Source organism: Pseudonaja textilis, chromosome 3, assembly GCF_049901715.1.
Source record: "Pseudonaja textilis isolate UNSWEBS1 chromosome 3, rPseTex1.2, whole genome shotgun sequence".
Classification (NCBI taxonomy): Eukaryota; Metazoa; Chordata; class Lepidosauria; order Squamata; family Elapidae; genus Pseudonaja; species Pseudonaja textilis.
The window spans coordinates 21542680-21559053 of NC_141992.1; the positions used below are offsets into that span (position 1 = coordinate 21542680).

The 16374-nt window shown below is 39.9% G+C and overlaps 1 long non-coding RNA gene across 1 annotated transcript; it reads right to left on the reverse strand.

Annotated features, from left to right (window-relative positions):
• Nucleotides 1–518: 518 nt before the first annotated feature.
• Nucleotides 519–6438, reverse strand: LOC148126029 (uncharacterized). The gene is made up of 2 exons (XR_015742698.1): nucleotides 6322–6438; nucleotides 519–787 (listed from the first exon to the last, which is right to left on the reverse strand). It is a non-coding gene; the product is annotated as an uncharacterized LOC148126029 (long non-coding RNA).
• Nucleotides 6439–16374: the final 9936 nt, after the last annotated feature.

A 16374-nucleotide genomic window follows, 5' to 3' on the forward strand; every position in this document is an offset into this window, starting at 1 on the left:
TACCAGTTGCAGTGGGGAAAAGCAGCATGGAGATAAATTGACCATCTATTAAGGTCAGGATATAAATTCATCTGGGCATGCTTCCTGGGCAATTGGAACAATGGGCCAGTTCCGGAACCAGTATTTTTTTAAAAAATTCTCAAACAAATCCGTAAAATAAATTAAGTTTGCTGATGGTATCTTGAGGTATCTGAAAATTAGCAATCATTATGGACCTTTCAGTTATTTTGTTAGATTGTAATACAGGTAGCTCTCAACTTACAACAGTTCATTTAGTGACCATTCAAAGTTACAACCACACTGAAAAAAAAGACAACCCTTTTTCACACTTACGACCATTTGCAGCATCCCCATGATCAATATTCTGACACTTGGCAACTGGCTCATATTTATGACAGTTGCAGTGTCCTGAAGCCTTTGGCAACCTTCTGATAAGTAAAAGTCAATGGGAAATCCAGTTTCACTTAACAACTATATTGCTAACTTAACAACTGCAGTGATTCACATAACAACTGGGACAAGATGGAGAAAAATTCACTTTATAAATGTCTTAACAACCAAAATTTGGGGCTGGAGTTCATAAGTCAAGGACTACCTGAAACAGCATTAGACTTTAAAGTGTTATTTCTAATACCTTTTAGTAATACATTTGTCCCTTCTGGAAACCGATGAGTAGGATTCAAGAAATCCCGAATGCCTTCTCCCTTCTATCTGGAAGCCTTTTTTTGGCAGGGATGTGGGGGGGACGGGGACAAGCCATCTTCCTCAGCTCTGAGGTCAGCAGCATCTGCAAGGGATGATTTAAAAAGAAATCAAGATGGTGGTCACCAGGATATGATGAAAATCTAGGGCTGTGGTTGTGGAATTGCAGCCAACATTTTACCTTTTTGAAGTCAAGCCACAGGTGCTAATAAAACATGCTTGTGTTCCTAAACGTGCCACTCTTCATTAGGATATCCCACACCAACTGAGAAAATCCTTGAAAGGATCCATTCAGGATGAATCTTTGATCAACGAACAGTGGTCAAGATTTAACATACTGTGATGACCTGGGCGTGGCACAAAGGCAACACAGATAATTAGTAGGAGTCCCTTTATTAGCTCCAACTTTGCCCCCAACGTCCTGGTTACCTTCTGGGCTGGAGAAAAACTCCCAGGAACAGCCTTTGGCTGCAGAGAATCAAATCCAAAATGTGCTCAACAAAAACTATAAATATAAGTCTAATCAAGGCAAAATGAGATAATTAATCTGGCAGTGCAGGAGCAAGAATTCCAGACATGGAGGAACGGCAATAACTCAACACGCTTGGGAGGATGCCAGGAACACATATAACTAAAGTCAACAGAAGATAAACTCACATTTGCTCCCAGCGGCTGCTGCACTCAGCATGCATCTTTTTCTTCCCAGCTGTGGTTAATGAAGGAAATCAGGGCCCTTTCCTCCCCCATAAGCCATGCATCTCATGTTGTTCTCTTCTCCATTCCTCCCTGCGTGCCCTAGGATGAAGAGGGGGTGGGCCTGGTCTTCCTCTGAACTCCCTCTCCCTTGTTCTACTTCTCTTCTGCTCTGCCCAGCCGGACTTTGCCCTTCCCCAGTTTCCTCCACAGCCAACAGAACCACACTCTCACTTCCTGTCAGCTGTTCATCTTCTTCCTCGGATTCAGACTCCAACAGAGGTATGACATAGACACAAAGGCAAATCAGATATCTGGAGCAACCCTGTAGCTAATTTCATCTATTCTCTATAATGGTTGTGGTCAAATATGTTATTGGTGTCCCCACTGTTTTCATTTTTTTCCTCACAGCAACCATGTGAGCTAGACAGGTTAACTGAATGATCCGTAGTTACCTGTTTATTGTAAGGAAATCTTCTGCTTTCCTATTTACAAAGAAATTCTATTTGGTTCACTGTTGTGGAGTCTATTTCATGCTGAATATGTATCGTGTTGGAAACCATCATCCCCATCCATAACATTGTTTCCCTCAGAATGCAAAACAGAAGAGGGATCACAGTGATGGCTGGGGAATTCTGGAAGTGAAGTCCACACATCTTAAAAGTTGCCAAGGTTGAGAAACAGTGACCTAGGGTATTGTTTCTAGTGGCTCTGGAAAGCCCCAGAGAGTAATAGGCGATGTAAATTCACCCTGCTTTTTATTTGTCTTTTATCTCATTTTTGCCTGTTAGCTGTTTTTGACATCAAGCTACATTTTTTGCTAATGCTTCCAAATGTGGGCTTGCTCTGATCTGGATACAGCAATTGACTGGGAGTGTGCTGGGTGCAAACTAAATTGGAAAATACAGTATACGCCACCACTGCAGACTTTCCAACCTGTATCAACTTCAGAATTTCTCTGCAGGATTGCTGAATCTGTCTTGTTCTGCATGATAACCTGCCAGACAGCTAGATCAGTATTTCTCAACCTCTACAACTTTAAGATGTGTGGGTTCAACCTCAGGATTCAACTTGGAATTGGAGTCCACACCTCTTTAAGTTGCTGAGTGTCAGCATTCCAAGTTCAATTCCCCATTGAAAGCAGAACTCCGAGGCAGGTATATTCCTCAAAGAACAGTTTATTGGATACATCATATTGGCACAACTGATGAAAACCGACTCTGAATGTTCCGGTGATTTTCACCTAATTAAAAAAATGAAAGTTCCCCCTTCCCTTCTTCCCCTCAGGTCATCGGTCACATTGTACAATAGGGGTGCTAGCAGGTTGCCTGATTACTCCACTCCTCTTCTTAGCCACCTGTTGGTTCACGGAAGAAAACTTTTTTATTTTGACTGCAAAGCCGAGTTATAAATTCCCCTTCCTCAGCCAGGTTCGCTTCAGGGTTGACACTGAAGTTGGGATACACTGAGCTAGCTCAAGCCCACTACAGATATTTCTCTCTTGTCCTTTTTTGCCTTGCACTTAATTACAGTAAAATTATGCCCTGACTCATTACCATTGTAGGACTATAGGTATAAAAATGGAATATCAAAAAGTGTGGATATAAAAGTGTGAATACAAACACTGGAAAATGATTATTCCAATTATCAAAACACTTGTCCCAAGCTGATGTTTCAGAGATGGTGAAGAAATACCTTGGCCCCTATGTGACAGCTATACTCCATAGATGGACCCATAATTAAGTTAAGAAGTCCTTAAAATGATTGCATCATATCCCAGTCAAGTTTTACGTGAACTAGAACATATTTCTCCATCTCAAGAAATATGGCTATAGGCTGGCTCAGTTGAAGCCCACTTATCTCCAAGTTGCTAAGATTGAAAACACTGAGTTACAAGGAGGCATCCTTAAGAAATTTTGTCTTTTTAAGGTTGTAATATTTAGGTTCGAAAAGTATATAACCTCTTCCTTGCCTCTCGATATAATCTGTGGATCAGAGCATTGATGCTGGTTTTCCAATATGAAATGGGCATTTTGAACTGGGAATGTGTTCAACATCAAGGTAAAAATTCCCAGAATACATATTTTAAATGCACACTTTAGAAAGATGCTGTTTAGTGTTGTATACAAGAGCAGAAATTTTTGCCCTTTGGAACCCCTTTTTATTAAATTAGAATGGCGTAAGAAATATGTCTGATAAACAGGCAGTCCTTTATAGTTCTGATTTTTCCCTGGAAGTCTAAGAGTTAATTTGCAGATTTTTGTTGGTTTCTGTTTCTTGTTTTGCTCATGAAGAATGGCTTGTTCTCGCAGCAGATTTCTAATAGAAATAAATGACTTTCCTTTTTAAAATCCCAAACATCTGATCACATGAGACTGTCGCCATGTAGAGTTTTAAACTGGGTGGACTCAAATCCATCCCTCATATATTGGATTAAAAAAAGTATCCTTGAAAGCTATAGTGAATCCAATTCTGTTACCTAACTATAAGAGGGAAAAAGTACAGTGTGTTCTTTCTATCATGCCTAAGAACAAATGGTTAAAGACCATTCAGACCAACAGACCACTTAGAATAGTATCCAGTTTTGAACAATAACCAACCCGATTGCTCTGCTGGACACAGAGGTCATTATAGCCTTTTCAGTTGTTGTCCCCTGGTTGATGATATTGAGATCATGTTTTGCTTTGGAACAAGATGAACCACAGTGGAGTGGTTTGTTTATATTATTACTTATTTAATGTGATTTGACCCTACCTATCCTCCATACCAGCGGCTAGCATTTATTTTGTATCCTTCTTTCCCTCAGAAGGAGTCCTGAGAGTTTCACTGACAGAGAATGTTTCTGTAACCTCTGGTGAGTTGAGGTGCTTAAATTAAAAACAACAGCTGCATTAAAGTTTCATCAAGACTTTTACAAACTCTTTGCCCCCTCCCAACACACACACACAGAGATAAGTAGATATTGTACGTGCTGCTCGGTCTGTTTAGTCTGGATGGTGGCAGTCACTTTCTCAGATGGAAATCCAATGACTTTCAAACTTTCAATGGTGAATTGCAAACAACTGAAAGTGGATTTTATGATCTGCAGTCATTTCATAGAAAATGAAGAGTAGGTCACGTATACAGGTATCTGTTGCAATCCAAATTTGCCATGTCTGCCTACCATAACTATTTCTCACTTTAAGATGAAACACTCTAATAGATTTCAGGACTCCAAGGAGCGCAGTTGGAGAATCACTGTTTTAGGATATTTCAGGGAAAAGATTGATGTTCAAATAGAAACCTCCAGAAATACATGGAGTACAGCTCTGGAGCTAGCATAAATCCATCAGCCCAACGTACTGTATCTGCATAGGTGTCTCACTCCTAATATTTACATAAGAGCATCAAATTAACAGACTTTCAGGATAAACTGGCAATTGGGATTTGGAATGCAGCAACTCGCTACAGCCAACTCATCACTGTCAACTCACCATGGGACCACTCACTGTAGAACAACTCAACAATTCCATGTAATTATTTAAAATGATAAAAATTTATTTTAATTTTTGTCATTCACATTTTATGTTGTCCTTTCTTTTGCATCCTTTCTTTAATTACTTTATTCCACCATTGCTTTGATATTAGTGTAACTCTTGTCATGGGGTGAATTGGCTGCAGCAAGTTGTCCTAGACCCATTGGGGTTGATTAGGGGTGTTTGGATCATTTGTTCCTCTCCATGTATATAGAAAAGCATGTGGCTCATTGACACATCTGCCCCATAATATGAGTGAAAATTGCTTAGTATGAAAATGAGAGAGGCAGTGGGGAGCCAATGTAGAAGAATGAGTAAGGTGTTGAACAGGACCGGGGAAATTCAAGACAAGTCCACAGTTAATAGAGAGGCTCTTTAGATGGCTTGGGACCAATCCCATTTCAATCCAGCCTATTCATGTAAAATAAGAGGACACTCTCTCATGTGTTAGTACTGCTTTGCAAAGCCTTAGTATGGCCATACTTGGAATACTGCATCCAGTTTTGGTCACTGCAATATAAAAAAGATGTTGAGACTCTGGAAAGAGTACAGAAAAGAGAAACAAAGATGATTAGAGAGGCTAAAACATAGGAAGAATATTGGATATGTCTAGTCTAGTAAAAAGGAGGATTAGGGGTGCCATAATAGTATTCTAGTATTTGAGGGGCTGCCACAATGAAGAGGAGGCCAGCCTATTTTCTAAAGCACCAGAAGACAGGACAAATATGGAAACTAATCAAGGATGGAAACTAATCAAGGAGAGAAGCAACCTAGAACTAAGAAGAAATTTCCTAATGGTGAGAACAATCAAGTAGTGGAATGGCTTGCCTTCAGAAGTTGTAGGTGTCCCATCGCTAGAGGCTTTCAAGAAGAGAATGGACATCCATTTCTCTGAAATGGTATAGACTCTCCTGCTCGAGCAGGGGGTTGGACTAGATGTCTTCCAAGATCCCTTCCAACTCTGTTATTCTATGTTCTATGTATGTAGGTGAAATTCTCAGAGGGAGGGAGTAAGTAAGTAAGTAAGTAAGTGAGTAAGTCTTTTTTTTCAGTTCTGCTTTTGTCTCCTAAAGAGCTGGACACTGCATCAACAGTGCATAACAGTGTTAATCTGCTCTGCTTGCACTGCTGTAAATGCTTTAATTCTGTAGCCTTTACCAATTGAACACAAAGTCAAAATAGCAAAACAATGGATTGCAGGAGCATCCAAGGGTTTGAAACTCAGTATGCATTCCCTGTTTAAAGAAAGAAATGGGGGGGGGGCGGCTCTTAAATAAGTGTGTGTGACTCAGCTCCCTTTGTGGCTCTGCTCTGTTCTGTTTTGTTGCACGGCTTACAACCAAATGGCTTATAGGAGAAGTAGCACTGGCAGAAACTTAGAGGAAGACTGAGTCCTGCAGTCAGGCCTTACCTTTCCAATCTCCATACTTGCTGCAGCAGCTGTAATTTTTCCCACCAGAAAAGGGGGAAAATGTCTGCCATGCGCAGGGAGGTAGAATTCAACCAGTTGCTTTGGCTGCCATGTGCTGCACAAGCATAATTAGGCAGCCCAGAGGCAACAGAAGTATGATAGGAACTGGCAACGGGAGCAGCCAATTTCATTCCAATTTTGTTTTCTGCCAACTCCAGGATGCTTTCTAAATGGGTGGGAAAAGGCCCAAGTGAATCTAACAGTGGCTGATACCTTCACTGGTGAGTGATGGAACTTCCCAATTGGACCATTTTCCACAGTGGATTGGTCAATTCAGGACTCAACAAGCTTTTCAGATGGCGGTCCCAATCGCCTGGTCACCCAATCACCCAATCATAGATTGAAGGCAACCCCCCACCCCAACTTGAAATAAAGATATGTTTTGAAAATTATAAAACATAAACATGGTACATCACATGTAAGAATCCAGAGATCTTGCAAAACTACACAGAGGGAGGGAGGGAGGGAGGGAGGGGGAGAGGGAGAGAGAGAGAGAGCGCACCATTTCCTGATATTGCAGGCATTGTGGTACCTGTAGGTGGTAGTGGATTATCTACCTTGTCTTAACTCCACAATCAGCTAGGCGCTACAGATTAGAATCCTTATTACTACATCTCTTTGGAGTATTACTCAGTGGCACACTGGTTAGAGTGCAGTATTTCAAGCTGCTTCTGCTGCAGCCAGCTGCCTGCAATTTGGCAGATTGAATCCCACCAGGCTTAAGGTTGACTCAGCCTTCCATCCTTCTGAGGTGGGTAAAATGAGGACCCCAAGAGACTGCATCTGCAAACCGCTTAGAGAGGGCTGTAAAGCACTGTAAAGTGGTATATAAGACTAATTGCTATTGCTATTGCTATTGCTATTGCTATTACTATTTGGGGTTAAGTTAGGTTATGAATCTGACCACTCTACCCTTAGCTAGTCTTCAGAGGGAAAAATCAAGATTCTAGAGCCTCTGTCTCCATCTTAGGTTCCCTCAGAGCTGTCAAGTCAATGTCACCAGAAAATGCAATCAGCACTGGCAACCAACACATTTGCAAGGTCCTAAGGAAGAGTTAGATACAGATTCACAGAGTTGACCTGGGTCATTAGGTCAGCTAGTCCACCACCCCCAAGCAGACCCTACATCATTTTTGACAGATGGCAGTCCAGTCCCTTCTTGAAAACTTCCAAAGATGAAGCTCCCACAACTTGCGAAGGCTAGCTATTCCACTGATTGTTCTCAATGTCAGAAAATTCCTCCTTCTTTCTGAGGAATGGATCTCTCCTTGATCAGTTTCCATCCATTATTCCTTGCCTGGTCTTCAGGTGCCTTGGAAAATAGCTTGACTCCTTCCTCTCTGTGGCAACCCTTCAAATATTGGAACACTGCTATCATGTCACCCCTGGTCCCTCTCTTCACTAAACTAGCCATGCCCAGTTCCTGCAAATATCAGGAAGGGAGGGAGAAAAGAATTATATATAATTTGTAATGGGCTGCCCTAACAAACCCATAGCAGCTGAGAAACAGAACTGAGACTAGTGAGGAATAGTAAAAAGATCATGAATGATTGATCAAATATCATTAGACATTAACCAGCCATTAAGAAAACTCCCCTGAGAAATGGGAAATCCATCGGTTTCAAGCCAATCTTACTTTAGCAGATCAAGTGCAAACTGGGAGCCTGTTTCTGACTTGCGGTGAATCAATGCTTTTAACCATGACTAAAGTATGCTCCAAGGAGTCCTAGAGTAATCTAATTTAAAAATAAAACATGCATATAATTGAACCACTGAAATCCAATACATGCCCAAATTATTTCCCAGCTGTGGTGTTATAAAACACCTCAATGCAACTCTGATCTCCTTCACTTTCTTCCTTTCCCTCCAAAAAGGAGCATCATGGAACTTGGGAGATGTGTGTAATGAAATCATCCTTGGCTGCCTTCCATCAGGGTCAGGAACACTTTCAAGTCTAAGTGTATTCTCTTTTTTTTAATTTAGTAAATTTTATTTAGTTTTCAAAATTTAAAAACATAAAATAAAACTTTATACATCGTTATATCAACGTAAAGACATCTTTTACATTTTCTTATCATCTTTCTATATACACATTTCTTTCATTATACAATTTCAACTTAATATATAAATAAATATAGATCAGAGGTGGTATTCAGCAGGTTCTGACCAGTTCTGGAGAACCAGTAGCGGACATTTTGAGTAGTTCAGAGAACTGGCAAATACCACCTCTGACTGGAGATTTTACAGTATCATTCCCCTGCCACGCCCACCAAGCCACTCCCACAGAACCGGTAGTAAAAAAATTTGAATCCCACCACTGATATAAATAGATATGAATATAGATATAAGTATTTATATAAGTATTAATATTTATACATGTGTTCTTATATAAACTCTGCTAGAGAGAAGTTCCTTGCGGATGGGCTCCAGTATGAGTCAGAAAGTTCAGAAGACTAAATATCTGGTTCTGGTGACTGATTCAAATTGGATTCTGTTTTTATAAAGTTGCTTGCAGATAAGAAGCGTGTGTGTGTGTGTGTGTCTGTTGGGTTTTTCAGGGTTTTCAGGGTTATTATTCCAGAAACAGCTGTCAGGAGTTCTATTTGAAATAGCCCAAGTATATTGCAATGGCCATTTAATTTTTTCTCTCAGTGACAAAACCTATATGAAGCCTATTAGGGCTTCTACTTATTCTTGCAATTGGCTCTATAAGATGAGATGCAGGAAATCCATAAATTAAGCACCTTATTCAAAGAGAGGTTCTTGAACCTTGACCTGAGGAGAATTTTCTGATTTGTGAGTTCTGATTGCCTGAACTATAGGCTCAGTGACACTTGTAATGTATGTATCCAAGCCAAACTAGGTTTCTCATTCCCAGGCAGAAGAACCAGAAACCAAAATAGTCTCCACTGAATTTAGATAGGCATTAAAAAGCATGAGAGCGGCATCTGTGCTGCTAATTTATGTGAAAGGTTGAAATCTCCTATGGAGGGTTGATTTATCATTCATTGATTTCTTTGTTTTTGAAAAATGAGAATTTCTGCACACGGAGTCACTGTTCTGACTCCCCGACATATGTCCTGATTACAGCTCATGATGTAATGGTTCATTTTTCATAATACAGGGAATTAATGTTAGACATGAGTTGCAAGAATTGAGTTATTAGGCTTCAGCCATGCAGGATTATTACAGAGTCAGGAATCTGATCCAAACTTTGAGAACTTAAAAATGCAGTTTCTTCTCTTTCTGATTTAAAATTCCAAAACATGGAAGTATAAAGGATTCAACATCTGATTGGGGGTGCCTGTATGTAACAAATACTCTGTATAACAAAGCTTTCGCTTCCCATACAGGAGAAATAATTCCTAGTCTTATATTCCTAAAACTCTCAATTCCAACATACCTTTACCCAGCCAACGTACATCAACCTTCTCAACTCTTTCTTCCAGCATCTTATCACCAGTGATCTCAGCTCCATTAGCTAGACCAGACCAGAAAGTCAACTGCACAGGAAGACTAAAACTATTCTTTTTTGAGACCAGGTCCAGAGCTTGGAAGTGGGGAACACTGTTGTAGTGACTTTCCTTTCTCTGTGGTCACTCAGTTCTATCAGTATTGACAGAGGTTCCCCACTCCAGGAGATCTTGAATAAGGTAATCTAACACCATGGGGTAAGATATTATCAATAAGTCTGCCTGCCTGCCTACCTACCTCCATCCATCCATCTACTTACTTATTTTTTAAAACTACCCCACCCCCTTCACAGAGGGACTCTAATGACACCAAATTATATGTCTTCAAGTTGATCCCTTACCCACCAGGCGATGGGGTTCTGTCCCAGAGCCTGAAGGTTGATGGTCTGGATGAAAAACAGATATAGATTCAGGAATGGGAAGGCTGAGTGGCCTTCAAGGTCCAAACTTTCTGTGAATTTGTGCAGTACTAGTGCTGGCTGGATAGGGTTGCACTTCCTCAGACAGAAGTGGTGCCCAATTTGCAGGTCCTTTTAGATATGCCGTTAGGAGAGATGCACAAGTTGCACCAATTCATCTTGTGAATCAAATGTGTCTTTTCATAGATGAGGGGTCTCTTTTCACAGTCAGCCATGCCTTAGTCATCTCTCATTTGGAATATTGCAATGTACTTTGGATGGGAGTACCTTGAAGGTCACATTGAAATATTGGGCCAGGAGAATGGGACTTGTGAATTCTTGAGTGTGTTATGGGTTTTGAAGTGGTAGAGGTTAATTGTTCCTATGCTTTTATTGCTTAATCGTTTTCTGTATGTGCTTCAAGTCACATAATAATCAGGTAGCATTACAAATCAAAACAAAGCAATATTGAGTTCCTACCAAAGGCTGGCCTTGATGGCCTAACTTCCTCTTTCAACTCTGATTCTGTGAAAAATATACCAGCCTCCAAATATGTCAGCTTCTGTCTCACACGCACACGCACATACACACACATATTTGAGAAAAGGAATTTTAAAAAATGCATGGAAAATGCTAAATGATGCTTTTCAAAGATTAATTTGACCAGCTCTTGTGCATAGAACATCAGTCACATACTTCGTTAATATGGAAGAGACTTATTAACCTGATGGATGGGTGCCACTTCCCAGATCACAAAGGTTGAAACTGTACTTTACTTTCTTGAACCATATTTCACTTTTAGAAGACAAGTATTTGATCTGAATTACAGTAGAAAGATGAATTATACAACAAGTAAGTGAATAGGAAATTCTGGTGTATTATATAGAACATCTTGATGAAATAAGAGGAATTGTACAATGCACTTCTAAAGCATACCAGTTTTGATCTATTGGTAGAAATCTGGGTTATTTATAGTATATGGAAAGGGGTTCTGACTTCTAATTCTTCTGAATTCTTTTTTAAAAAAATATTTAGTTAGTCATAGAGTCTTGGTGAAAAGCCTGTGGATTCAGTTTATTAGAGACTTTTATTGAGACTAGAAAAAGTGCAGAGAAGAGCAACTAGGATGATTAGGGGACTGGAGGCTAAAACATATGAAGAACGGTTACAGGAACTGGGCATGACTAGTCTAGTGAAGAGAAGGACCAGGGGAGACATGATAGCAGTCTTCTAATATTTGAGGGGCTGCCACAGAGAGGAAGGGATCAAGCTATTTTCCAAGGCACCCAAAGGCCAGACAAGGAATAATGGGGGGAAACTGAACAAGGAGAGATTCAACCTAGAAATAAAGAGAATTTTTCTGACAGTGAAAACAATCAATCAGTGGAACAGCTTGTCTTCGGAAGTTGTGGGACCTTCATCATTGGAGGCTTTCAAGAAGAGATTGGACTGCCATTTGTCAGAAATGGTGTAGGGTCGCCTGCTTGAGCTATATGACCCATAAGGTCCCTTCCAGCTCTGTTAATCTAATCTAATCTAGAGTGCTCCAAACTGGTTGGCCATGAGAAAATTTTGGTGGGTTGTAGACAAATCTCACCCCCAGAGCACCCCCTCAAAGCAATTAATCCAGACTGCGTAGAAACACAAGGCTGCACAGCCCATATGGCCCGCAGGAACCCTCCCCGCCCACTCACTCCTTACCTGGCAAACTTGCCTGCCAAATTGCTATTTTTCCTTTTTCCGACCATCATCTGTTCTGCTATGCTGGGAGATTTAGATTAGCTAGGAAGCAGGAAATGGTTAGATTTCTTGCTTTCTAGCTAGTCTTTAGATCTTCGGCTCTGCTTTTAAGCACAGCCAAACCTCCCTTGGGACTGAAGGTTCTATTATTCAGTGCAGACTCACAGCAAGCAAATTTGAGAGACTGAGCTAGCCGATGGCAGATAGATAGATCACTGAATGATTCTGTGAGCAACTCAATCTTGCCTGCCTGCTTTGCCTGATTTTGGGTAAAAGTTGCTCTTTTTTATAAAAAAATCAATATTTATATAAATATTTATAATATTTACATACAAGCCATGCCCAGCCAGTCATATGGCCACCAAGCCACACCCACAAATTAGGCCACACCCACAGAACCTGTTAGTGGTCCCTGGGATTTAAAATTATGAGTTTGGTGGTCCCTGAGGTCCAAAAGGTAGGCGACCCCTGCCCCAAAGTCTCTGCATTAGTGTCCTATTCCCTGTGGGTTGCGTTTCTCTGCAGATGTCCAGCAGTGATGATCCCTGGTACTGGTCTCACCTGTTAAAGGTAGTCTTCAACTCATAACAGTTCATTTAGTGACTGTTCAAAGTTACAACAGCACTGAAAAATGTGACTTATGACCATTTTTCACGCTTACAACCATTGCAGCCTCCCCATGATCATGTGATCAAAATTCAGATGCTTGGCAACTGACTCGTATTTATGATGGCTGTAGTATCCCGGGGTCATGTGGTCACCTTTTGCCCCTTCTGACATGCAAAGTCAGTGAGGAAAACCAGATTTATTTATCAACTGTGTTACTAATTTAACAACTTTAATGTTTCATTTATCAATGGTGGCAAGAAAAACCATAAAATAAGGCAAAATTCACTTAACAAATGTCTGTCTCACTTAGCAATAGAAATTTTGGGCTGAATTGTGGTTGTAAACTACCAGCATCTCATCATCAGATTGGTTTGTCTATGGAGCTTCTCAGTCATCCAACTCATGCATTCAAAAAGCACTCAAAGGTGCTTTTTTTCCCCCTTCAGTCAGAGTTGAAGAAGCTTCTTGGATGAGAAGCAAAACATCTTCAAGGAAAAACAAAGAAAGTCCAGTTTCCTCTTGAAAAAAGCACCTTTGGGACATCAGATTGGCTTTTCCCTCCCCCCTAAAACTTGCATCTCTCTTTTCTCTTGGAATAGCAGAGATGGTTTTCCTGGCAACATATACAGATTTAGCAAATAGCCTGCTTTGCCAACAGAAATGTTGGGCCCAATTGTCTACCTGTACTGTACCTGCCCTGCAAATAAATATAACTTAGTTATCCTAAAAAATCTGACTCCCTGGAGAAGTTGACCAATCTGTTAGTCTCTGCAATCCCTCCTCTTTTTTTCATGTCCCTACCAAGAAATGACTGTGAAGCATCTTTTTGCTAGAAAGGAAGATCCATTAAAAATTTAGATCTAAGGTGTTGAGAATTGGGTAACACACCAGTTTGATAAATTATTATTAATAAGAGTATCCTGCAAATGTGCTCAAGGTCACTTCTTGGACTAATAAAATGGCATGTAAAAATAAAGTGACAACATAATAATCATTCAAAGCTGTAATTGCACTGTTAGACTGAGTGTATTTTTTTAAAAAATAATGGATTTTATAATGTACTCCAAGAAATAGTACATTATTTATTAACCGTGTTTGCTGGTTCCTAGCATATCATTTTGAAATTCAAGGGGAAATCAGAGGAATTTTGTTAACTACCATGATGATATGAAGTAAATGTGCTAGCAATTTTCATCCGTCTTTTATTTTATTTTTTTTTAACTTGAAAGAGACTAACATCAGCCTCCTCAAAAGCATGATCAGTTCCTTGAACCCTGACAATATCACCGTGCATAAATTCCACATCTGTTTTAGCAATTGCACTGTTCTATAATTATTTAATTGAAGACATGCATGAAAGAAGAAAAAGAAGGATAAAAAGAAGTCATAAAATCAACAGCCCATCACTTTCTGTAATTTTAAAAGATCTGGGATTGAAAAAAAGAAAATGTCTGAATAACTGAAACTCAACATTTATTAGCAAATGGGGTTGAAACCTAATTCCCTGCAATTCTTCACCACTGGTCACGGCCTGCTCAAGGTCTAAATTCAGAAGTGTACCACTTCCATCAACTCAAAATAGAATTCATTATTGGCTAAGTATGATTGGACACACAAGGAATTTGTCTTTGGTGCATATGCTCTCAGTGTACATAAAGGAAAAAAAATACATCCACCAAGAATTATAAGATACAACACTTAGTGATAGTCATAGGTTACTAATAAGCAATCAAAGCATACTAGGAAACAAATAAAACAATATAACTTGTAAAGATACAAGCAATACTAACCGTGTTGCTTGTATCTTTAGTCATAAGTGGAAAGAGATAGGTACTAGAAAGAATGAGAGGGATAATAGTAATACAGTCTTAGTAAATAAGTTGACAGTGTTGTGGGAATTAGTTGTTTAGCAGAGTGATGGCATTTGAGAAAAAACTGCCCTTTTGTCTAATTGTTCTGGTGTGCAGTGCCCTATAGTGTCATTTTGAGGGTAGAAGGCACATCAGATGCCTAAAGTGAGGAGAACCGCATGGAATAGAATTATTGTTCAACATTGTCTGCATATACAGCCAAGATATTGCTATGGAGTTTTGACTAGAGAAATGTGCCATACACACAATCAGCAGAGAAAAATAATGAAAACTGAAAAATGGAAACATACAAACATCAAGAGTCTGGATGAAGATGATCACTACGAATAGTGATGGGCATCCTTCAAGCTGACAACATCAAGCATATCAAAGTCAAGAAAAAGGTTAGAAAATGAATACATCATAAAAGTCAAAACGTTCTTAAAGTCTAAACTCAGTGGAGGAAATTCTATTCAGGCAATTAGCACCTGGGCAGTTCCACTCATTAGATACACAGCTGGAATAGTTGACTGAATTCAAGCAGAACTAAAAGCCCTAGATAGGAAAAATAATGACAATGAATCATGCCCTTCATCCACACAGCAATGTTGACTGATTCTACTTACCAAGCAAAATAGAAAGACATGGAATTTTGCAAGTATACCAGACAGAAGGAGAAGGAGAAAGAGAAGGGGAAGGGGGAGGGGGAGGAGGAGGAGAAGAAGAAGAAGAAGAAGAAGAAGAAGAAGAAGAAGAAGAAGAAGAAGAAGAAGAAGAAGAAGAAGAAGAAGAAGAAGAAGAAGAAGAAGAAGAAGAAGAAGAAGAAGAAGAAGAAGAAGAAGAGGAGGAGCAGCAGCAGCAGCAGCAGCAGCAGCATTGGAAGAATATCTGAAGGACAGAGAAGAATATGCAGGAATAAACTAATATACCAGGAGGGCATACTGCATACTAGAGAGACCAAACCGGCCTACAAGAAAGACCCAACAAAGAATAGAAAAGAGCAGGAAAATTGAAAAAAAAGATTGCTTGGAGAACACCATTCAGCATTCAATACCATCATTCCAGACACTCTTCTAAGTAAATTAAACCAACTAGCCATACCTGAATACACTTGTAGGTGGATCATAAGCTTCCTAACAGACAGGAAGCAGCAGGTGAAGCTAGGTGGAATCACATCCAATACCTGTACAATCAGCACAGGGCCCTCCTCAAGGCTGTGTGCTTTCTCCACTTCTCCCTATATATCAATGACTGCATCTCAAATGATCCATTTTGTTAAAATATTGAAGTTTGCTGATGACACAACAGTGATTGGTCTCATTCGAGACAACGATGAATCTGCATACAGACAGGAGGTTATACAATTTGCCTCGTGGTGTAACCGGAAGAATCTGGAACTGAACACACTCAAAACCGTAGAAATGGTGGTAGACTTTAGAAGAAACCCTTCCATACTACCACCTCTTACAATACTAGACAACACCGTATCAACAGTAGAGACCTTCAAATTTCTAGGTTCTACTATATCACATGACCTAAAATGGACACCTAACATCAAAAGTGTCATCAAAAAACACAACAAAGAATGTTGTTTCTGCGCCAACTCAGAAAGCTCAAACTGTCCAAGGAGCTGCTGATAGAGTTCTACAGAGGAATTATTGAGTCTATCATCTGCACCTCTATGATTGTCTGGTTTGGTTCTGCAACCCAACAGGACAGAAACAGACTTCAGAAGATAATTAGGACTGCAGAAAAAACAATTACTACCCACCTGCCTTCAATCGAGGACCTATATACTGCATGAGTCAAAAAGAGGGCTATGAAAATATTTACAGACTCCTCACATCCTGGACATAAACTGTTTCAACTCCTTCCCTCAAAATGACACTATAGAGTACTGCACACCAGAACAACTACACACAA